The following is a 24,447-nucleotide window of genomic DNA, read 5'->3' on the forward strand; positions in this document are numbered from 1 at the left end:
ATTGCTCCGTGCATTTGCAGTGCCCCAACTTGGGAGTAAGAGGACCGACCAAGCTGCTTTTTCCATCTCCCGGTTCCTAAATTCAATTCAGTTTGGTGTATCAGAGTTTGGTCTGTCACTGTAAAGGCAGTCGAAGGTACCCGGCCTAAATTTTTTTTCACAAAAGGCAATCCCACCCTGATATGGGACGTAACAGGGATTGAACTGATGAGAATAGTACTACAGAAAATACCACTCATATCGGGTGTTTCAGTAAATTGCACAGTGCAGACGCAGTGACCGTGGCGTGGATTCAAACAAAGGGGAGGGAGCCAGCGTTTTTTTAACCATCTCCCCGTTCGAAAAATCTATTTAATAAATGGACCCCAGATTGGGGACGTAACAGGGATTAAACTGATGAGAATAGTACTACAGAAAATACCACTTATATCGGGTGTGACAGTAAATTGCACGGCGCAGACGCAGTGACCGTGGCGTGGATTCAAAGGGGAGGGAGCCAGCGTTTTTTTAACCATCTCCCCGTTCAAAAAATCTATTTAATAAATGGATCCCAGATTGGGGACCATACAGGGATTATACTGATGAGAATAGTACTACAGAAAATACCACTCACGGGTGTGACAGTAAATTGCACGGCGCAGACGCAGTGACCGTGGCGTGGATTCAAACAAAGGGGAGGGAGCCAGCGTTTTTTTAACCATTTCCCCATTCGAAAAATCTATTTCATAAATGGACCCCAGATTAAGGACGAAACAGGGATTAAACTGATGAGAAGATAGAAATACAGAAAATACCACTCATATCGGGTGTGAGAGTAAATTGCATGGTGCAGACGCAGTGAACGTGGCGTGGATTCAAACAAAAGGGAGGGAGCCAGCATTTTTTTAACCATCTCCGCGTTCGAAAAATCTATTTAATAAATGGACCCCAGATTGGGGACCATACAGGGATTAAACTGATGAGAATAGTACTACAGAAAATACCACTCACGGGTGTGACAGTAAATTGCACGCTGCAGACGCAGTGACCGTGGCGTGGATTCAAACAAAGGGGAGGGAGCCAGCGTATTTTTTAACCATCTCCCCGTTCGAAAAATCAATTTAATAAATGGACCCCAGATTGGGGACGTAACAGGGATTAAACTGATGAGAAGAGAGAACTACAGAAAATACCACTCACGGGTGTGACAGTAAATTGCACGGCGCAGACGCACTGACCGTGGCGTGGATGAAAACAAAAGGGAGGGAGCCGTCGTTTTTTTAACTATCTCCCTGTTCAAAAAATCTATTCAATTCACCTTTCGGGGACCCTTGGTGTTGTACATGGCTGGGTGGAGGAAGAAACCTTCAATGACATCAACGGGACATGGCTAGCTTGGTATCCAACCTTGTGCAAATCGGAAGTTTGCGGTTGGGCAAATGGACTGTTTGCGGTTGTTTGCGGTGCATTAAAAGGGGAGTTTGGTCTGTCAATGTCTGTGAAGCGGGCGTAATCCTTACACTACCTGATCGATACAACATCATACCTGATCGTATACACACACTGGATGTTTTAAACCACGTTGTTCAAAAAAAATTTGGATCGTTAGGTGATTTCTGCCCTTTATGGATTAAAATCCAACTCTGCGTCAACTATGTAATTTGCCATGGGAGTTTTGCCATGGATCCCCCTCCGGCATGCCACAGTCCAGGTGTTAGTCCCCTTGAAACAACTTTTCCATCACTACTGTGGCTATAAAGAGTCCCTGTGGGTTTTAAAATTCGCCTGCCTATTGAAGTCTTTGGCGGTTCGCCCGTTCGCGAACATTTGCCGTTCGCGAAAGGAAAATTTTATGTTCGCAACATCTCTAGTGTTTTCTCAAAGAGACATAGAAGTGGTATTGTAACGCTGATAACAGCATCATCGCCACTGGCCTTGTTGGCGGAGTACTCGAAACAGCGCAACAGGGCACACAGGTCTCACATGGAGGCCCAGTCATTGGTGGTGTAGTGGTGCTGTTCCGCAGTGCGACTCACCCGTGCGTGCTGCAGCTGAAACTTCACTATGGCCTGCTGCTGCTCGCACAGTCTCTCCAGCATGTGCAAGGTGGAGTTCTACCTGGTAGGTACGTCGCATATAAGGCGGTGATCGGGAAGGCCGAAGTTACGCTGTAGGGCAGACAGCCGAGCGGCGGCAGGATGAGAACGCCGGAAGCGCGCACAGAAAGCAGCTCAGACATGTCGGGGTAGTTGTGAATAAATTTCTGCACCACCAAATTCAGCACATGCGCCAGGCAAGGGATGTGCGTCAAACCGGCTAGTCCCAGAGCTGCAAAGTGGATTTCGCCCATTATCGCACACCACCAGGCTAGGCTTGAGGCCTACTGGCTGCAACCACTCGTCGGTCTGTTGTTCTATACCCCGCCACAACTCCTGCGCGGTGTGGGGCCTGTCCCCCAAACACATCAGTTTCAGAATGGCCTGCTGACGTTTACCCCTGGCTGTGCTGAAGTTGGTGGTGAAGGTCTGTCGCTGCCCGAATGAGGAGGTGGTAGAAGAGGAGGAGGAAGTCGAGTAGGAAGAGGAGGCAACAGGAGGCAAAGAATGATGCCCTGCGATCCTTGGCGGCGGAAGGATGTGCGCCAAATAGCTCTCCGCCTGTGGCCCAGCTGCCACTACATTTACCCAGTGTGCAGTTAGGGAGATATAGCGTCCCAGGCCGTGCTTACTGGTCCACGTATCTGTGGTTAGGTGGACCTTGCCAAAGATGGCGTTGCGCAGTGGACACTTGATTTTATCCGATACTTGGTTGTGCAGGGAGGGCAGGGCTCTCCTGGAGAAGTAGTGGTGGCTGGGAATGAAGCTGTTTGAAGCTGTCCATCTCCACCAGCCTGAATGACAGCATTTCAAAGGCCAGCAGTTTAGAAATGCTGGCATTCAGGGCAAGGGATCGAGGGTGGCTAGGTGGGAATTTACGCTTTCTCTCAAAGGTTTGTGAGATGGAGAGCTGATCGCTTCCATGTGACATGGTGGAGATGCTTGGTGATGGAGGTGGTGTTGTTGGTGGCACATTCTCTGTTTGCTGGGCGGCAGGTGCCCACGTTCCTCCAGAGGCGGAGGAAGAGGCCGAGGCAGCAGCAGAAGCGGGAGCAGGAGGGGCCTGAGCCCTTTCTTAGTTTTGAAGGTGCTTACTCCACTGCAGCCCGTGTCTCGCATGTAGATGCCTGGTCATGCAGGTTGTGCTAAGGTTCAGAACGTTAATGCCTCGCTTCAGGCTCTGATGGCACAGCGTGCAAACCACTCGGGTCTTGTCGTCAGCTCATTGTGTGAAGAAGTGCCATGCGAGGGAACTCCTTGAAGCTGCCTTTGGTGTGCTCGGTCCCTGTTGACGGTGGCCAGGAGCAGGCGAACTGTTTTGGCGACGGCTGCTCTGCTTTTGCACACTGCTCCTGCTTTTGCTACGCTGTTGGCTCGGTCTCACCACTGCCTCTTCCTCCAAACTCTGAAAGTCAGTGGCACGACCTTCATTTCATGTGGGGTCTAGGACCTCATCGTCCCCTGCATCGTCTTCCACCCAGTCTTCCTCCCTGACCTCCTTTTCGGTCTGCACACTGCAGAAAGACGCAGCAGTTGGCACCTGTGTTTCGTCATCATCAGAGACGTGCTGAGGTGGTATTCAGGGCTGGTGCAAGGATTTTTGCCACCCTAGGCAAAAGCTAATTTTGCCGCCCCCTTGACTCTGCCCATTGACCACACCCATTTTCCCGCCCCTTTTTCAGCCACCTATTGCATGCAACATTTAACTATGGTCGTGTACCCTGTGCCAGTCTATGGTCATGTACCCTGTGCCAGTCTGACTATGGTCGCGTACCCTGTGCCAGTCTGACTATGGTCATGTATATATAATATCCAGCCATTGTCTGCCACCTAGTACCATCCCAGTGATGCCAATCACTCTGTGCTGTTCAGCAGGTTGGCACACCAAACACGAGCAGTGCCACCTATTCACAGCCAGGCGCCATTCAGCCACTGTCTGAAATCCTGTGCCACCAGGGCAACATAAACCAGTATGCTGCCTTGTGCCCTCTGCCAGTCTGGCACTGTCCTGCACCCTGTACCATTCATAGCCCTTTAGACAGTCTGTGCCACCTATTAGGCTCCATGTGCCACTGCTGGGCACCCTGTGCCAGTCAGAATCTATGGCCCCTAGTCAAGCAGCAGGTGTGCCCTGACCCCTGTACACAAGTGTGTGCCACCCTGCTGCCAGTCACTGTCCTGCAGCATCTGACACCCTAGTGCAGGTTGTCAGAGTGCGGTTGCCAGGGGTGCTCACCAGGTTCTGCTCCTCGCTGTGCTCCAGGTCCACATTGCCTTGGCTCTTGCCAAGATCATGTGTCTTTGGCGCGTGATCCCGCGAGACCCACCTCTGGAGGTCACTGGTCTCGTGGGATTGCGCGCCCGAAGTCAGGGCCGGTGCAAGGATATTTGTCAACAGAAGCAAATGTACATTTTGCCCCCCCCCATCATTTCACATTTCTGCCCCTCATGATTCATGTCCATTTCTTGCCCTCCCCATCATTTCACATTTCTGTCCCTCATGATTCATGTCCATTTCTTGCCCCCCATGTGCTAATATCATAGTGCCATCCTCTCCCCCTTCCCCCTAATGTGCCAGTATCAAGTGCCTCTCTCCTCCCCTCTCCATGTGCCAGTATCATGGCGCCAATAGCCCCCCCTCCCCGTTTAAAAAAAAAACTCTTTCAGAAAAGTTTCACCTGGGACTCGAACTCACAACCTTTCACATCAGAGGCAAGGCAATTACCCACACAGCTATGAAAGCAGTGTAGCCAATTACTTAAAAAAAGAAGTTAAGTAGCAGTCCGGTATTTAAAAAAAACACTTTCAGAAAAGTTTTTCCTGGGATTCAAACTCACAACCTTTCACATCAGATACAAGGCACTTACCCACACAGCTATGAAAGCAGTGTAGCCAGTTATATTAAAAAAAAAAAGTTAAGTAGCAGTCCGGTATTAAAAAAAAAAAAAAAACACTTTCAGAAAAGTTTCTCCTGGGATTCGAACTCACAACCTTTCACATCAGAGACAAGGCATTTACCCTCACAGCTATGAGAGCTTTATAAATAGTTACTTTAAAGAATAAAAAAAATAAAAAATATAAGACTCCTACTGTAGATAACTTTGATACTTAGTGTACATCCATACACATGACAGCTGCCCCAGTACACTGTGTATGGATGTAGCAGAGCTGGGTGTGTTGGGGCAGCTGACATGTGTATGGATGTACACTAGGTATCAAAGTTACCTACAGTAGAAGTCTTATATTTTTTTATTTTTTTTTAAGAAACTGGTAATACAGCTTTCATACTTGTGAGGGTAAATGCCTTGCCTCTGATGTGAAAAATTGTGAGTTCGAATCCCAGGAGAAACTTTTCTGAAAGAAAGCCTAAATGAGATTTAAATACACCAGGGTCTCGTAGCTGTGTGTCAGCTGCGTGCCGCTCTCTCTGCCCAAAGTGAACAAACTCATGCTCGCACTCATGATTTCAGATGGATGACAAGTAGAGGGCGGGGCGCAGGCGGTGGCCGGCGCCCCCTGGCAGAGTGTGCTCTACGCGGTTGCCTACTCTGCTTATGGTGGCGCCGGCCCTGGTGGTATTCCCATGTCCTCATCAGGAAACATAAGTGGTTGTGCGTCAGTGCATTCAATGTCTTCCATAGGTGGATGCCCTTGGGAAACTCTGCCAGCAGAGTCTTCAAACAGCATAAGAGACTGCTGCATGACTTGAGGCTCAGACAGGTTCCCTGATATGCATGGGGGTGATGTGACAGATCGATGGGCATGGGTTTCAGGTGCCACCTGTGCACTTTCTGCAGAAGACTGGGTGGGAGATTATGTGAACGTGCTGGATCCACTGTCGGCCACACAATTGACTAGCGCCTGTACTTGCTCAGGCCTTACCGGCATTAGGACCGACCAAATATCACTGTAGATTCTGGCAGCTACTGGGACCTGAGGTAGTAGGTTCAGTAAGACATGTAGCTGTGGCAGAATGGCCACGTCCTCTCCCTGCACCAGAGGCTCCACCAACACCACGACCATGACTGCGTCCCTTATTAGATGTTTGCCTCATAGTTAGCGTTCGCAAAGTAAAAAGTGATTAAGTATGTAAAAAATAATTAACCGCCAATATAAACCCTGATGTAGGGTAATGCACTCTATTTTTTTTTTTTTAACGGTATTTGTGGCAGCGGTATTTGTGGTACTCATGTGACACTCACTTATGCACGTCTTATCCCAGATGTGCAGTATATTAGAGGGTTTTTCACCCCAGTAACAAAAAAGCTGTATTTCTATCCTAAATGTGACAGTGACTTATGCACGTGTAATTACAGATGTGCAGTATATTAGAGGCTTTTTTCACCCCAGTTACCAAAAAGCTGTATTTCTGTCCTAAATGTGACAGTGACTTATGCACGTGTAATCCCAGATGTGCAGTATATTAGAGGCTTTTTTCACCCCAGTTACCAAAAAACTGTATTTCTTTCCTAAATGTGACAGTGACTTATGCACGTGTAATCCCAGATGTGCAGTATATTAGAGGCTTTTTTTCACCCCAGTATGCCAAAGCCGTATTTTTGGCCTAAATGTGACAGTGACTTATGCACGTGTAATCACAGATGTGCAGTATATTAGAGGCTTTTTTCACCCTAACTAAAAAGCTGTATTTCTGTCCTAAATGTGACAGTCACTTATGCACGTGTAATCCCAGATGTGCAGTATATTAGAGGGTTTTTTCACCCTAACCAAAAAGCTGTATTTCTGTCCTAAATGTGACAGTCACTTATACTTGTCTAATCCCAGATGTGCAGTATATTAGAGGGTTTTTTCACCACAGTATGCCAAAGCTGTATTTCTGGACTTGCAGATAGCCTATGCTGGTGCTCTATCATTGCATAAAATGGCTGCCGATCATGTATTGATATTGACTAACTGAAGAAAAAAAAGTTCGTTTTCAGCAGTAGTTGGCTCAGGGTAGGCTTAAAAAAATTGTGCACTGCACCCACAAAACACTTTTTCTGTAGATCGCTGAGTACATAAACCAGTTCTTGATGAGATTTCTCCCTGATCTCTTCCTCACAGCAGCTGCAGCCTCTCCCTACACTAATCCGAGCGGCGCTGCGTGACTCCAGCTTAAATAGAGGCTGGGTCACATGCTGCAGTTGGCCAATCACAGCCATGCCAATAGTAGGCATGGCTGTGATTGCCTTTTGGGGCAAGTAGTATGACGCTTGTTGATTGGCTGCTTTGCAGCCTTTAAAAAAGCGCCATAAAAATCGCCGAACACTGAACCCGAACTTTTACGTAAATGTTCCGGTTCGGGTCCAGGTCCCGAAAACCCTAAAGTTCGGTAAGAACCCGAACTTTACAGTTCGGGTTCGCTCAACTCTAGTCAGGTGCAGATGTTGGAACAGAAGGACTGGCTTTCAGTAGGCATTACAATTCATCTGAAATCTGTTTGATGGGTATTGAGGTCAGTGGTCTGTGCAGAACCTCTACTCCAAATTTATCAGATCTGGTATTTATGGAACTCACTTTGAGCACATGGCAAACTGGAACAAAAAAGGTCCTTCCAAAAATTATTATCAAAAACTTGAAAGCACACAATTGTCTAAATGTTTTTCAATGCTGTAGCACTAACATTACCTGTAAATAAAGACCGTAGCTCAAGCATTGAATAACTGTCCCATACAATCATCCATCCTTCTCCATATTTTACAGTAAGCATCAGTCACACTGTAGTCACCAGATTTGTCCTTCAACCTGCCAGATTGTAAAATGTGATTAAACATTCATTATTCTCTATTCACTACATAGTGCCCATTGAGGCCAGTCAAAGTAAGGATAGAGTCGGCTATATCCTGGGTCTCTCACTGTATGAGAACTATTTCTGCTAGACTGCATTACTGCAGCAATGCCTAAAGACTTAACTGAAGACTAGGGACACATACCACCTGCCATTGAAAGATGATGAGTGGTAATTAGGGAGTCAATTGATACTTTGTACTTTCTATGCAGTACATAGCAGATGAGTGATAGCCAAAAGGTCACTTTTTGTTTGGGTCTCTCACAATAGTATTAACTATGATTTTACATACCACACACTGTTTTACTTAGGGACTAGGGAACATATTATAGATTGGCAGCTACATTACCAGGCACAATGCCCCTTGAGCAGTTGCGTAAGTGGGGGTAAAATGTCTCCTCCTCACAATATTAATTGGTCATCGCACCAGCTACATACAGTACATAAGTGTTTTATAAAATAAATTGTGAAAGGTTTGTAATGGAAATAAAATACATATGTTTTATTTTTTTTGACATTATAGCATTCTATTTTCAAATATTGATGAAGTTCATATAGTATATTCTTCTTTTGAAGTTGTTTTAATAGTATTCTAAAGTGTCCATTTCAAGTGCAAATTTGTTAATTCATTGTTTTTCACCTCAGCATCTTGATTGAGCAAATGATATTTAACTTTAGTTTTATTCCTTTATCTCAGAACTAGCTCCATTTTAAGCAAGCTTAGTCTTCTGGCTTTGAAATTATCCCCATTTTGCATTATCTTGGATAGATGTGCACTTGCTAAAAATATCAAAGTCTATTGTTAAATAACAAAGGCACTGACAAGCTTTCATGTGATTTATGGGAAGCGTGTATAATCATTGTGATCAAGTAATGTCTTGAGCCGATAAATCAAAATGGAGAGACTAGATGAATGACTGATGCTTAATATCTTACATAAATCTGAAAGAGAAATCCTCCTCATGGTAAAATGTTACAGGAAATTTATTTGGTAACTGAAGGTTATTAAAACTAATGCTAAAAATACAAAAACTTGTTTTTATTACCAAATGTAACATGTAACAAAAAATGGCATCAATTGCAAAATAATTTTGTTACAGCGACGACCCATGGCCATCGCTATGTCACTCATCGATCCTTGATTTAAGCTGCCTGGTGGTGTGGACCCACCTCTTGCTCTCCCCTTCCTGCAGCCACCAGGCTTGCTCTGTCCGTTCCTGTGCCCATAGGGTGCACACGCGTGCTCCCTCTGATCTTCCTTATGGACTTTAAGTGGACCAGTCACTACAAAATACAGTGTAATCTGTAGGTAGCATGTTATAGAGCAGGAGAAGCTGATCTGATTGATATACATATTTTTTGGGGAAAAGATTCAGTATATCTTTGCATTTTCCACCTCCTGTGAACAGCTATTGGTACAGGAGGGAGGTGTTATCAGTGACTGACAACTATCTCTGTACGCAAACTTATACACATAATGCTTCCAATCACTGATAACCCCTCCCCCTGTACCAATAGGTATTTCCAGGGCTGAATCGATCAAATAGATCTGGTTATATTATCAAAAAAATAGCCATGACAGATCCGTCACTAAAACCATTTTAATTCAATGGGTGATGGATTTGTTTCCTTTTGTGTCTGAGAAAATGAATCCAGCACTATTGACTTACATTGCCGGACACGTCTTGTTCCGCATCCCATGCCGGACAGAAAAACGCTGCTTGCCGCGTTTTTCTGTCCTGTATGGGAATGCAACCAAACAAAACGGAATGCATTCTGGTGCATTCCGTTCAATTCCGTTTTGTTCCCATTGACAATGAATAGGGACAAAACAGAAGCATTTTCCTCCAGTATTGAGATACTTTGATGGATCTCAATACCGAAAGGGAGAAACGCAGATGTTAAAGTAGCCTAAATAAGAATCTTCTTATGATATAAGAGTCAAGATAAAAATAATACACTTAATTATAAAATCTGTTTGTTCCCTAGGTAGCTTATTGGCTTGTAACAAAAAAAAAATGTTCCACTCCTTCACATCCCCGTGTATATAGAGGTTACATCTAGAGTTGAACGAACACCTGGATGTTCGGGTTTGAGAAGTTCGGCCGAACTTCCCGGAAATGTTCGGGTTCGGGATCCGAAGCCGACCCGAACTTCGTCCCGAACCCGAACCCCATTGAAGTCAATGGGGACCCGAACTTTTGGGCACTAAAAACAGCCCAGGAAAGAGCTAGAGGGCTGCAAAAGGCAGCAACATGTAGGTAAATCCCCTGCAAACAAATGTGGATAGGGAAATGAATTAAAATAAAAATTTAAAAAATAAAAATTAACCAATATCAATTGGACAGAGGTCCCATAGCAGAGAATCTGGCTTCACGTCAGCAGAGAATCAGTCTCTTCATGCCATAGCAAAGAATCTGGCTTCATGTCAGCAGAGAATCAGTCTCTTCATGCCATAGCAGAGAATCTGGCTTCATGTCAGCGCAGAATCAGTCTTCATGTCATAGCAGAGAATTAGGCTTCACGTCACCCACCACTGGAACAGGCCACTGTCACATATTTAGGCCCCGGCACCCGGACAGAGGAGAGAGGTCCCGTAACAGAGAATCTGGCCTTATGTCAGCGCAGAATCAGTCTTCATGTCATAGCAGAGAATCAGGCTTCACGTCACCCACCACTGGAACAGGCCACTGTCACATATTTAGGCCCAGGCACCCAGACAGAGGAGAGAGGTCCCGTAACAGAGAATCTGGCCTTATGTCAGCACAGAATCTGTCTTCATGTCATAGCAGAGAATCAGGCTTCACGTCACCCACCACTGGAAAAGGCCACTGTCACACATTTAGGCCCCGGCACCCAGGCAGAGGAGAGATGTCCCGTAACAGAGAATCTGGCCTTATGTCAGCACAGAATCTGTCTTCATGTCATAGCAGAGAATCAGGCTTCACATCACCCACCACTGGAACAGGCCACTGTCACATATTTAGGCCCCGGCACCCGGACAGAGGAGAGAGGTCCCGTAACAGAGAATCTGGCCTTATGTCAGCGCAGAATCAGTCTTCATGTCATAGCAGAGAATCAGGCTTCACGTCACCCACGACTGGAACAGGCCACTGTCACATATTTAGGCCCAGGCACCCAGACAGAGGAGAGAGGTCCCGTAACAGAGAATCTGGCCTTATGTCAGCACAGAATCTGTCTTCATGTCATAGCAGAGAATCAGGCTTCACATCACCCACCACTGGAACAGGCCACTGTCATACTTTTAGGCCCCGGCACCCAAGCAGAGGAGAGAGGTCCCGTAACAGAAAATCTGGCCTTATGTCAGCGCAGAATCAGTCTTCATGTCATAGCAGAGAATCAGGCTTCACGTCACCCTCCACTGGAAGAGGCCACTGTCACAGATTTAGGCCCCTGCACCCAGGCAGAGGAGAGAGGTCCCGTAACAGAGAATCTGGCCTTATGTCAGCACAGAATCTGTCTTCATGTCATAGCAGAGAATCAGGCTTCACGTCACCCACCACTGGAACAGGCCACTGTCACACATTTAGGCCCCGGCACCCAGACAGAGGAGAGGTTCATTCAACTTTGGGTTGCCCCGCAATATAATGGTAAAATGAAAATAAAAATAGTATTGAATGAGGAAGTGCCCTGGAGTAGAATAATATATTGTTAAGGGGAGGTAGTTAATATCTAATCTGCACAAGGGATGGACAGGTCCTGTGGGATCCATGCCTGGTTCATTTTTATGAACGTCAGCTTGTCCACATTGGCTGTAGACAGGCGGCTGCGTTTGTCTGTAAAGACGCCCCCTGCCGTGCTGAATACACGTTCAGACAAAACGCTGGCCGCCGGGCAGGCCAGCACCTCCAAGGCATAAAAGGCTAGCTCTGGCCACGTGGACAATTTGGAGACCCAGAAGTTGAATGGGGCCGAACCATCAGTCAGTACGTGGAGGGGTGTGCACAGGTACTGTTCTACCATGTTAGTGAAATGTTGCCTCCTGCTAACACGTTCCGTATCAGGTGGTGGTGCAGTTAGCTGTAGCATGGTGACAAAACTTTCCACATCTCTGCCATGCTAACCCTGCCCTCAGAGGAGCTGGCCGTGACACAGCTGCGTTGGCGACCTCTTGCTCCTCCTCTGCCTTCGCCTTGGGCTTCCACTGGTTCCCCTGTGACATTTGGGAATGCTCTCAGTAGCGCGTCCACCAACGTGCGCTTGTACTCGGGCATCTTCCTATCACGCTCCAGTGTAGGAAGTAAGGTGGGCACATTGTCGTTGTACCGGGGATCCAGCAGGGTGGCAACCCAGTAGTCCGCACACGTTAAAATGTGGGCAACTCTGCTGTCGTTGCGCAGGCACTGCAGCATGTAGTCGCTCATGTGTGCCAGGCTGCCCAGAGGTAAGGACAAGCTGTCCTCTGTGGGAGGCGTATCGTCATCGTCCTGTGTTTCCCCCCAGCCACGCACCAGTGATGGGCCCGAGCTGCTTTGGGTGCCACCCCGCTGTGAACATGCTTCATCCTCATCCTCCTCCACCTCCTCCTCATCCTCGTCCTCCTCGTCCTCCAGTAGTGGGCCCTGTCTGGCCACATTTGTACCTGGCCTCTGGTGTTGCAAAAAACCTCCCTCTGAGTCACTTCGAATAGACTGGCCTGAAAGTGCTAAAAATTACCCCTCTTCCTCCTCTTCCTCCTGGGCCACCTCCTCTTCCATCATCGCCCTAAGTGTTTTCCCAAGGAGACATAGAAGTGGTATTGTAACGCTGATAACAGCGTCATCGCCACTGGCCATGTTGGTGGAGTACTCGAAACAGTGCAACAGGGCACACAGGTCTCGCATGGAGGCCCAGTCATTGGTGGTGAAGTGGTGCTGTTCCGCAGTGCGACTGACCCGTGCGTGCAGCAGCTGAAACTCCACTATGGCCTGCTGCTGCTCGCACAGTCTGTCCAGCATGTGCAAGGTGGAGTTCCACCTGGTGGGCACATCGCATATGAGGCGGTGAGCAGGAAGGCCGAAGTTACGCATTAGCGCAGACAGGCGTGCAGCAGCAGGGTGTGAACACCGGAAGCGCGAACAGACGGCCCGCACTTTATGCAGCAGCTCTGACATGTCGGGGTAGTTGCGAATGAACTTCTGCACCACCAAATTCAGCACATGCGCCAGGCAAGGGATGTGCGTCAAACCGGCTAGTCCCAGAGCTGCAGCGAGATTTCCCCCATTATCGCACACCACCAGGCCGGGCTTGAGGCTCACCGGCAGCAACCACTCGTCGGTCTGTTGTTCTATACCCCGCCACAACTCCTGTGCGGTGTGGGGCCTGTCCCCCAAACATATGAGTTTCAGAACGGCCTGCTGACATTTACCCCGGGCTGTGCTGAAGTTGGTGGTGAAGGTGTGTGGCTGACTGGATGAGCAGGTGGAAGAAGAGGAGGAGGAAGCTGAGTAGGAGGAGGAGGAGACAGGAGGCAAAGAATGTTGCCCTGCGATCCTTGGCGGCGGAAGGACGTGCGCCAAACAGCTCTCCGCCTGGGGCCCAGCCGCCACTACATTTACCCAGTGTGCAGTTAGGGAAATATAGCGTCCCTGGCCGTGCTTACTGGTCCACGTATCTGTGGTTAGGTGGACCTTGCCACAGATGGCGTTGCGCAGTGCACACTTGATTTTATCGGACACTTGGTTGTGCAGGGAAGGCACGGCTCTCTTGGAGAAGTAGTGGCGGCTGGGAACAACATACTGTGGGACAGCAAGCGACATGAGCTGTTTGAAGCTGTCTGTGTCCACCAGCCTAAATGGCAGCATTTCATAGGCCAGTAGTTTATAAATGCTGGCATTCAGGGCCAGGGATCGAGGGTGGCTAGGTGGGAATTTACGCTTTCTCTCAAATGTTTGTGAGATGGAGAGCTGAACGCTGCCGTGTGACATGGTTGAGATGCTTGGTGACGCAGGTGGTGGTGTTGGTGGTACATCCCATGTTTGCTGGGCGGCAGGTGCCAACGTTCCTCCAGAGGCGGAGGAAGAGGCCGAGGCGGCAGCAGCAGCAGAAGAGGCTGAGGCGGCAGCAGCAGAAGAGGTAGCAGGGGGAGCCTGAGTGACGTCCTTGTTTTTAAGGTGTTTACTCCACTGCAGTTCATGCTTTGCATGCAGGTGCCTGGTCATGCAGGTTGTGCTAAGGTTCAGAACGTTAATGCCTCGCTTCAGGCTCTGATGGCACAGCGTGCAAACCACTCAGGTCTTGTCGTCAGCACATTATTTGAAGAAGTGCCATGCCAGGGAACTCCTTGAAGCTGCCTTTGGGGTGCTCGGTCCCAGATGGTGGCGGTCAGTAGCAGGCGGAGTCTCTTGGCGGCGGGTGTTCTGATTTTGCCCACTGCTCCCTCTTTTGCTACGCTGTTGGCTCGGTCTCACCACTGCCTCTTCCTCCGAACTGTGAAAGTCAGTGGCACGACCTTCATTCCATGTGGGGTCTAGGACCTCATCGTCCCCTGCATCGTCTTCCACCCAGTCTTGATCCCTGACCTCCTGTTCAGTCTGCACACTGCAGAAAGACGCAGCAGTTGGTACCTGTGTTTCATCATCATCAGAGACGTGCTGAGGTGGTATTCCCATGTCCTCATCATCATGAAAAATAAGTGGTTGTGCATTAGTGCATTCTATCTCTTCCAACCCTGGGGAAGGGCTAGGTGGATGCCCTTGGGAAACCCTGGCAGCAGGGTCTTCAAACAGCATAAGAGACTGCTGCATAACTTGAGGCTCAGACAGTTTCCCTGATATGCATGGGGGTGATGTGACAGACCGATGGGCTTGGTTTTAATGCGCCATCTGTGCGCTTTCTGCAGAAGACTGGGTGGGAGATAATGTGAACGTGCTGGATCCACTGTCGGCCACCCAATTGACTAATGCCTGTACCTGCTCAGGCCTTACCATCCTTAGAACGGCATTGGGCCCCACCAAATATCGCTGTAAATTCTGCTGGCTACTGGGACCTGAGGTAGTTGGTTCACTAGGACGTGTGGCTGTGGCAGAACGGCCACGTCCTCTCCCAGCACCAGAGGGTCCACTAACACCACCACGACCATGTCCGCGTCCGCGTCCGCGTCCCTTATTAGATGTTTTCCTCATTGTTCCCGTTCACCACAATTTTGAGAATGGCAAATTTGGGAATAGTTTTTCACCCCAGAACAAAAACTGTGCTTTTACGGTCACTACAAATAACTTGACCAGCTCAAACTGTACAGATTTGGTTGAATAGAAATGTGAGGCCTATTTTTTTTTGCGCTGTGTGACAGGTATACGTTTAATCACAGAATTAGACTTGTATCTGCACGGTAGCGTGTGTGTTAAGTTTTTCTGAATGACACTATCAGCACCTTGAATCTAAGATATCCTTTTTGGGATAGATTTCAAGTAGGCCTCATATAACATGAACTACTTAGTTATTTTGAGAATGGCAAATTTGGTAATAGTTTTTCAACCCAGAACAAAAACTGTGCTTTTACGGTCACTACAAATAACTTGACCAGCTAAAACAGTACAGATTTGGTTGAATAGAAATGTCAGGTCTATTTTTTAGGCGCTGGGTGACAGGCTCAACTTGCCCCTGATGTAGTATATGGCCAAAAAATAACCACACTATTGATGGTTAAATGCACTTGGGTGACACAGGCTCAGCCTGCACCTGATGTAGTATATGGCCAAAAATTAACCACACTGTTGATGGTTAAATGCACTTGGGTGACACAGGCTCAGCCTGCACCTGATGTAGTATATGGCCAAAAATTAACCACACTGTTGATGGTTAAATGCACTTGGGTGACACAGGCTCAGCCTGCTCCTGATGTAGTATATGGCCAAAAAATAACCACACTGTTGATGGATAAATGCACTTGGGTGACACAGGCTCAGCCTGCACCTGATGTAGGATATAGCAAAAAAATAACCAGACTGTTGATGGTTAAATGCACTTCGGTGACACAGGCTCAGCCTGCAGCTGATGTAGGATATAGCAAAAAATAACCACACTATTGATGGTTAAAAGCACTTGGTGGCAGCTTGTGCTGGCGCACCACAAGCCACAAAATGGCCGCCGATCACCCCAGAAAAAAGTGATCTAAAAACGCTCTGGGCAGCCTAAAAAAAAGTGAGCAAGTCGATATTAGCACTTCAATGATCCACAGCTGGAGATCGATCACAGAATGAAGTCTTTTGGAGGAGTTAATCTGCCTAATCTCGCCCTAACGTCGCAGCAGCAACCTCTCCCTATGCTTGAATCAGCAGAGTGACGTGCAGCGCTACGTGACCCAAGCTTATATAGAGGCTGGGTCACATGCTGCACTGGCCAATCACAGCCATGCCAATAGTAGGCAAGGCTGTGATGGCCTCTTGGGGCAAGTAGTATGACGCTTGTTGATTGGCTGCTTTGCAGCCTTTCAAAAAGCGCCAAGAAAGCGCCGAACACCGAACCCGAACCCAGACTTTTACGAAAATGTTCGGGTTCGGGTCCGTGTCACGGACACCCCAAAATTCGGTACGAACCCGAACTATACAGTTCGGGTTCGCTCATCCCTAGTTACATCCATTGTACATAAAATGTCTTGATTTCCATTCAATCATATTTAATACTTGTAATGCATGTTTAGTATCCCACAAGTAAACTGGGAGGGATTTTGCATATTCTTGATGCCGATGAGCCACATATTCCAATAAATTAGATGTCAAACATTTAATCCCAGATAAAATTAATCTCTAAGGTGGATCTGTAGTCAACTTTTGTATTTTTAGAATATGATAAAACATGCCAATCTTGGTGCCCAGTTATAATGTTGTCCTGTTTCAAAACAATCCACTGTTCTTTTTCTCTCTTTATTATTATTTTTAGTTCTCTCTTATACTCTCTAGTTGGGTCATTATATCAGACCTTACGGAGTGACTGGCCCATAGTGGTGATCATACTTGCCTGGTCCCCGGCAATGGGGTTGGTCTCTATCGCTCCCCAACCTGCTCTTTGTCTCCCTGGTGCACAGCAGTAACCTGCTCCCCTTGTGTCACTTCACAAATGGTCACGTTATGCAAGCGGTGCAGGTAATTTCTGCAGACAGTAATTGGCTGCAGCGATCACGTGCTCCCTCCCCCGTCAGCAGGATGTTGATATCAGCGCACGAGGGAGCTGAAGAGTAGGCTGGGTAGTAACATAGACTGAACCCAGCAGTAGGGACCAGCTAAGGCTACTTAGACACTAGCGTTAGTAGAATCCAGCAGGCAGTTCTGTTGTCGGAACTGCCGGATCCGGAAATCCGTATGCAAATGGATATCACACAGGCTCAGCCTGCAACTGATGTAGTATATGGCCAAAAAATAACCAGAATGTTGATGGTTAAATGCACTTTGGTGACACAGGCTCAGCCTGCAGCTGATGTAGGATATAGCAAAAATTAACCACACTGTTGATGGTTAAATGCACTTGGGTGACACAGGCTTAGCCTGCACCTGATGTAGTATATGGCCAAAAAATAACCACACTGTTGATGGTTATATGCACTTGGGTGACACAGGCTCAGCCTGCACCTGATGTAGTATATGGCCAAAAAATAACCAGACTGTTGATGGTTAAATGCACTTCGGTGACACAGGCTCAGCCTGCAGCTGATGTAGGATATAGCAAAAAATAACCACACTATTGATGGTTAAAAGCACTTGGTGGCAGCTTGTGCTGGCGCACCACAAGCCACAAAATGGCCGCCGATCACCATAGAAAAAAGTGATCTAAAAACGCTCTGGGCAGCCTAAAAAAAGTGAGCAAGTCGATATTAGCACTTGAATGATCCACAGCTGGAGATCGATCACAGATTGAAGTCTTTTGGAGGAGTTAATCTGCCTAATCTCGCCCTAACGTTGCAGCAGCAACCTCTCCCTATGCTTGAATCAGCAGAGTGACGTGCAGCGCTACGTGACCCAAGCTTATATAGAGGCTGGGTCACATGCTGCACTGGCCAATCACAGCCATGCCAATAGTAGGCAAGGCTGTGATGGCCTCTTGGGGCAAGTAATATGACGCTTGTTGATTGGCTGCTTTGCAGCCTTTCAAAAAGCGCCAAGAAAGCGCCGAACACCGAACCCGAACCCGGACTTTTACGAAAATGTTCGGGTTCGGGTTCGGGTCCGTGTCACCCCAAAATTCGGTACGAACCCGAACTATACAGTTCGGGTTCGCTCATCCCTAGTTACATCCATTGTACATAAAATGTCTTGATTTCCATTCAATCATATTTAAGACTTGTAATTAGGGATGAGCGAACCCAAACTGTATAGTTCGGGTTCGTACCGAATTTTGGGGTGTCCGTGACACGGACCCGAACATTTTCGTAAAAGTCTGGGTTCGGGTTCGGTGTTCGGCGCTTTCTTGGCGCTTTTTGAAAGGCTGCAAAGCAGCCAATCAACAAGCGTCATACTACTTGCCCCAAGAGGCCATCACAGCCTTGCCTACTATTGGCATGGCTGTGATTGGCCAGTGCAGCATGTGACCCAGCCTCTATATAAGCTTGGGTCACGTAGCGCTGCACGTCAATCTGCTGATTCAAGCATAGGGAGAGGTTGCAGCTGCGACGTTAGGGCGAGATTAGGCAGATTAACTCCTCCAAAAGACTTCATTCTGTGATCGATCTGCAGCTGTGGATTATTGAAGTGCTATTATTGATTTGCTCACTTTTTTGAGGCTGCCCAGAGCGTTTTTAGATCACTTTTTTTCTGGGGTGATCGGCGGCCATTTTGTGACTTGTGGTGCGCCAGCACGAGCTATCACCAAGTGTATTTAACCATCGATAGTGTGGTTATTTTGTGCTATATCCTACATCAGCTGCAGGCTGAGCCTGTGTCACCGAAGTGCATTTAACCATCAACAGTCTGGTTATTTTTTGGCCATATACTACATCAGCTGCAGGCTGAGCCTGTTTCACCCAAGTGCATTTAACCATCAACAGTCTGATTATTTTTTGGCCATATACTACATCAGCTGCAGGCTGAGCCTGTGTCACCCAAGTGCATTTAACCATCAACAGTGTGGTTATTTTTTGGCCATATATTACATCAGGGGCAAGTTGAGCCTGTCACCCAGCGCCTAAAAAATAGACCTGACATTTCTATTCAACCAAATCTGCACAGTTTTAGCTGGTCAAGTTATTTGTAGTGACCGTCAAAGCAGACTTTTTGTTCTGGGTTGAAAAAGCATTGCCAAATTTGCCATTCTGAAAATAACTAGTTTGTGGTATTTAAGGCCTACTTGAAATCTATCCCAAAAAGAAAATCTTACATTGAAGTTATTGATAGTGTCATTCAGAAAAACCTAAGACACACGCTAGCGTGCTGATAGAAGTGTCATTCTGTGATTAAACCTATAACTGTCACACAGCGCAAAAAAAAACAGGTCTCACATCTCTATTCAACCAAATCTGCACAGTTTTAGCTGGTCAAGTTATTTGTAGTGACCGTCAAAGCAGACTTTTTGTTCTGGGTTGAAAAGCATTCCCAAATTTGCCATTCTGAAAATAACTAGTTTGTGGTATTTCAGGCCTACTTGAAATCTATCCCAAAAAGAAAATCTTACATTGAAGTTATTGATAGTGTCATTCAGAAAAACCTAAGACACACGCTAGCGTGCTGATAGAAGTGTCATTCTGTGATTAAACCTATAACTGTCACACAGCGCAAAAAAAAACAGGTCTCACATCTCTATTCAACCAAATCTGCACAGTTTTAGCTGGTCAAGTTATTTGTAGTGACCGTCAAAGCAGACTTTTTGTTCTGGGTTGAAAAAGCATTGCCAAATTTGCCATTCTGAAAATAACTAGTTTGTGGTATTTAAGGCCTACTTGAAATCTATCCCAAAAAGAAAATCTTACATTGAAGTTATTGATAGTGTCATTCAGAAAAACCTAAGACACACGCTAGCGTGCTGATAGAAGTGTCATTCTGTGATTAAACCTATAACTGTCACACAGCGCAAAAAAAAACAGGTCTCACATCTCTATTCAACCAAATCTGCACAGTTTTAGCTGGTCAAGTTATTTGTAGTGACCGTCAAAGCAGACTTTTTGTTCTGGGTTGAAAAAGCATTCCCAAATTTGCCATTCTGAAAATAACTAGTTTGTGGTATTTCAGGCCTACTTGAAATCTATCCCAAAAAGAAAATCTTACATTGAAGTTATTGATAGTGTCATTCAGAAAAACCTAAGACACACGCTAGCGTGCTGATAGAAGTGTCATTCTGTGATTAAACCTATAACTGTCACACAGCGCAAAAAAAAACAGGTCTCACATCTCTATTCAACCAAATCTGCACAGTTTTAGCTGGTCAAGTTATTTGTAGTGACCGTCAAAGCAGACTTTTTGTTCTGGGTTGAAAAAGCATTGCCAAATTTGCCATTCTGAAAATAACTAGTTTGTGGTATTTCAGGCCTACTTGAAATCTATCCCAAAAAGAAAATCTTACATTGAAGTTATTGATAGTGTCATTCAGAAAAACCTAAGACACACGCTAGCGTGCTGATAGAAGTGTCATTCTGTGATTAAACCTATAACTGTCACACAGCGCAAAAAAAAACAGGTCTCACATCTCTATTCAACCAAATCTGCACAGTTTTAGCTGGTCAAGTTATTTGTAGTGACCGTCAAAGCAGACTTTTTGTTCTGGGTTGAAAAAGCATTGCCAAATTTGCCATTCTGAAAATAACTAGTTTGTGGTATTTAAGGCCTACTTGAAATCTATCCCAAAAAGAAAATCTTACATTGAAGTTATTGATAGTGTCATTCAGAAAAACCTAAGACACACGCTAGCGTGCTGATAGAAGTGTCATTCTGTGATTAAACCTATAACTGTCACACAGCGCAAAAAAAAACAGGTCTCACATCTCTATTCAACCAAATCTGCACAGTTTTAGCTGGTCAAGTTATTTGTAGTGACCGTCAAAGCAGACTTTTTGTTCTGGGTTGAAAAAGCATTCCCAAATTTGCCATTCTGAAAATAACTAGTTTGTGGTATTTCAGGCCTACTTGAAATCTATCCCAAAAAGAAAATCTTACATTGAAGTTATTGATAGTGTCATTCAGAAAAACCTAAGACACACGCTAGCGTGCTGATAGAAGTGTCATTCTGTGATTAAACCTATAACTGTCACACAGCGCAAAAAAAAACAGGTCTCACATCTCTATTCAACCAAATCTGCACAGTTTTAGCTGGTCAAGTTATTTGTAGTGACCGTCAAAGCAGACTTTTTGTTCTGGGTTGAAAAAGCATTCCAAAATTTGCCATTCTGAAAATAACTAGTTTGTGGTATTTGAGGCCTACTTGAAATCTATCCCAAAAAGAAAATCTTACATTGAAGTTATTGATAGTGTCATTCAGAAAAACCTAAGACACACGCTAGCGTGCTGATAGAAGTGTCAATCTGTGATTAAACCTATAACTGTCACACAGCGCAAAAAAAAACAGGTCTCACATCTCTATTCAACCAAATCTGCACAGTTTTAGCTGGTCAAGTTATTTGTAGTGACCGTCAAAGCAGACTTTTTGTTCTGGGTTGAAAAAGCATTCCCAAATTTGCCATTCTCAAAATAACTAGTTTCTGGTATTTGAGGCCTACTTGAAATCTATCCCAAAAAGGATATCTTACATTGAAGGTACTGATAGTGTCATTCAGAAAAACCTAAGACACACGCTACCGTGCAGATAGAAGTCTGATTCTGTGATTAAACCTTAACCTGTCACACAGTGCAAAAAAAAAACAGGTCTCACATTTCTATTCAATGGTCTGCCGGGTGTTCACTCCAAGGTCATGGAAGTCACGCCTGCGGCCACCCCGTTCTCCGAGGGATATGTCCTGAAATCCAGCTGAAAGCTGCAGAACATCAGTCGGAGGTCTCTCCACTACTGGCGGGCCTCTCTGGCGCCCTCTTCCCACAAGCAAAGGCTCGGCTGGTGGCTGCTGGGGTCTTTCAATGCGTCTAGGTTATTGAGCCTCTTGCTCTCTCCAGGCTGTCCTTGGCTGGGCTGCCCCCTGGCACGTGCTCTTCTGCGGGCTCTGGCTCGTCCACTCATCTTCTATTCCTGAGAGGATATAAACCGCTAATAAGGTCAATCTGCCGCCTAGCAGCTCCGCCGTGGCACAATCACCTCAGAACTCGCACACTGGTGACTTTAGGTATCTTCACTGGTCACTTTGAGCAGAATGATGACATCCGAGTCACGGCACCAAATGTAACCCTCTTTTCCTTGCACCATCTGCGACACCTCCAGCTTTCACACTCACTCGGTCACCAGCTCCTCCAGGCATAAACTCTAAGTGGACTCTAAGGGACGACACTCAGGTCTTCTGTGGTTTAAAGCTTTATTGAGGTGTAGTGCACTTGGCTGGAGCCTATAATACAACAGGGAAACACTGCCACTATGTGGTATACAGCCAGGTCACCAGCCCACCTATATCATAACAGGCAGTCATTATATTACATTCCCACATACATGTTACAGGATATAACAAAGCATACAGAAAAATGAACAAGAGAAAATCATTTACAAAGATATTGCAGCAGGGTGACCTGGAATACAGCATGTCTTGCAGCCATTTTAGGAAGAATATATGAATATGAATGAATATATGGAACTATATTTAACAAGTGATCATTGCTGCAGCTCCTGTATATTGGTATGACCCTATTGCAAACCTGCAGACTGGATATTTGGTGAAACCTCATGTGGTTCATATCGACTGTACTACACCACTGACTTGGTGCCTGGGCCTAAATGTGTGACAGTGGCCTGTTCCAATGGTGGGTGACGTGAAGCCTGATTCTCTGCTATGACATGAAGACAGATTCTGCGCTGACATAAGGCCAGATTCTCTGTTACGGGACCTCTCTCCTCTGCCTGGGCCTAAATGTGTGACAGTGGCCTGTTCCAGTGGTGGGTGACGTGAAGCCTGATTCTCTGCTATGACATGAAGACAGATTCTGCGCTGATATAAGGCCAGATTCTCTGTTACGGGACCTCTCTCCTCTGCCTGGGTGCCTGGGCCTAAATGTGTGACAGTGGCCTGTTCCAGTGGTGGGTGACGTGAAGCCTGATTCTCTGCTATGACATGAAGACAGATTCTGCGCTGACATAAGGCCAGATTCTCTGTTACGGGACCTCTCTCCTCTGCCTGGGTGCCTGGGCCTAAATGTGTGACAGTAGCCTGTTCCAGTGGTGGGTGACGTGAAGCCTGATTATCTGCTATGACATGAATACAGATTCTGCGCTGACATAAGGCCAGATTCTCTGTTACGGGACCTCTCTCCTCTGCCTGGGTGCCTGGGCCTAAATGTGTGACAGTGGCCTGTTCCAGTGGTGGGTGACGTGAAGCCTGATTCTCTGCTATGACATGACTACAGATTCTGCGCTGACATAAGGCCAGATTCTCTGTAACGGGACCGCTCTCCTCTGTCTGGGTGCCGGGGCCTAAATGTGTGACAGTGGCCTGTTCCAGTGGTGGGTGACGTAAAGCCTGATTCTCTGCTATGACATGAAGACAGATTCTGCGCTGACATAAGGCCAGATTCTCTGTTACGGGACCTCTCTCCTCTGCCTGGGTGCCTGGGCCTAAATGTGTGACAGTGGCCTGTTCCAGTGGTGGGTGACGTGAAGCCTGATTCTCTGCTATGACATGAATACAGATTCTGCGCTGACATAAGGCCAGATTCTCTGTTACGGGACCTCTCTCCTCTGCCTGGGTGCCTGGGCCTAAATGTGTGACAGTGGCCTGTTCCAGTGGTGGGTGACGTGAAGCCTGATTCTCTGCTATGACATGAAGACAGATTCTGCGCTGACATAAGGCCAGATTCTCTGTTACGGGACCTCTCTCCTCTGCCTGGGTGCCTGGGCCTAAATGTGTGACAGTGGCCTGTTCCAGTGGTGGGTGACGTGAAGCCTGATTCTCTGCTATGACATGAATACAGATTCTGCGCTGACATAAGGCCAGATTCTCTGTTACGGGACCTCTCTCCTCTGCCTGGGTGCCTGGGCCTAAATGTGTGACAGTGGCCTGTTCCAGTGGTGGATGACGTGATGCCTGATTCTCTGCTATTACATGAATACAGATTCTGCGCTGACATAAGGCCAGATTCTCTGTTACGGGACCGCTCTCCTCTGTCTGGGTGCCGGGGCCTAAATGTGTGACAGTGGCCTGTTCCAGTGGTGGGTGACGTGAAGCCTGATTCTCTGCTATGACATGAAGACAGATTCTGCGCTGACATAAAGCCAGATTCTCTGTTACGGGACCGCTCTCCTCTGTCTGGGTGCCGGGGCCTAAATGTGTGACAGTGGCCTGTTCCAGTGGTGGGTGACGTGAAGCCTGATTCTCTGCTATGACATGAAGACTGATTCTGCGCTGACATGAAGCCAGATTCTCTGCTATGGCATGAAGAGACTGATTCTCTGCTGACATGAAGCCAGATTCTTTGCTATGGCATGAAGAGACTGATTCTCTGCTGACGTGAAGCCAGATTCTCTGCTATGGGACCTCTGTCCAATTGATATTTGTTCATTTTTATTTTTTTA

Source organism: Bufo bufo, chromosome 2 (assembly GCF_905171765.1).
Source record: "Bufo bufo chromosome 2, aBufBuf1.1, whole genome shotgun sequence".
Taxonomy (NCBI): Eukaryota; Metazoa; Chordata; class Amphibia; order Anura; family Bufonidae; genus Bufo; species Bufo bufo.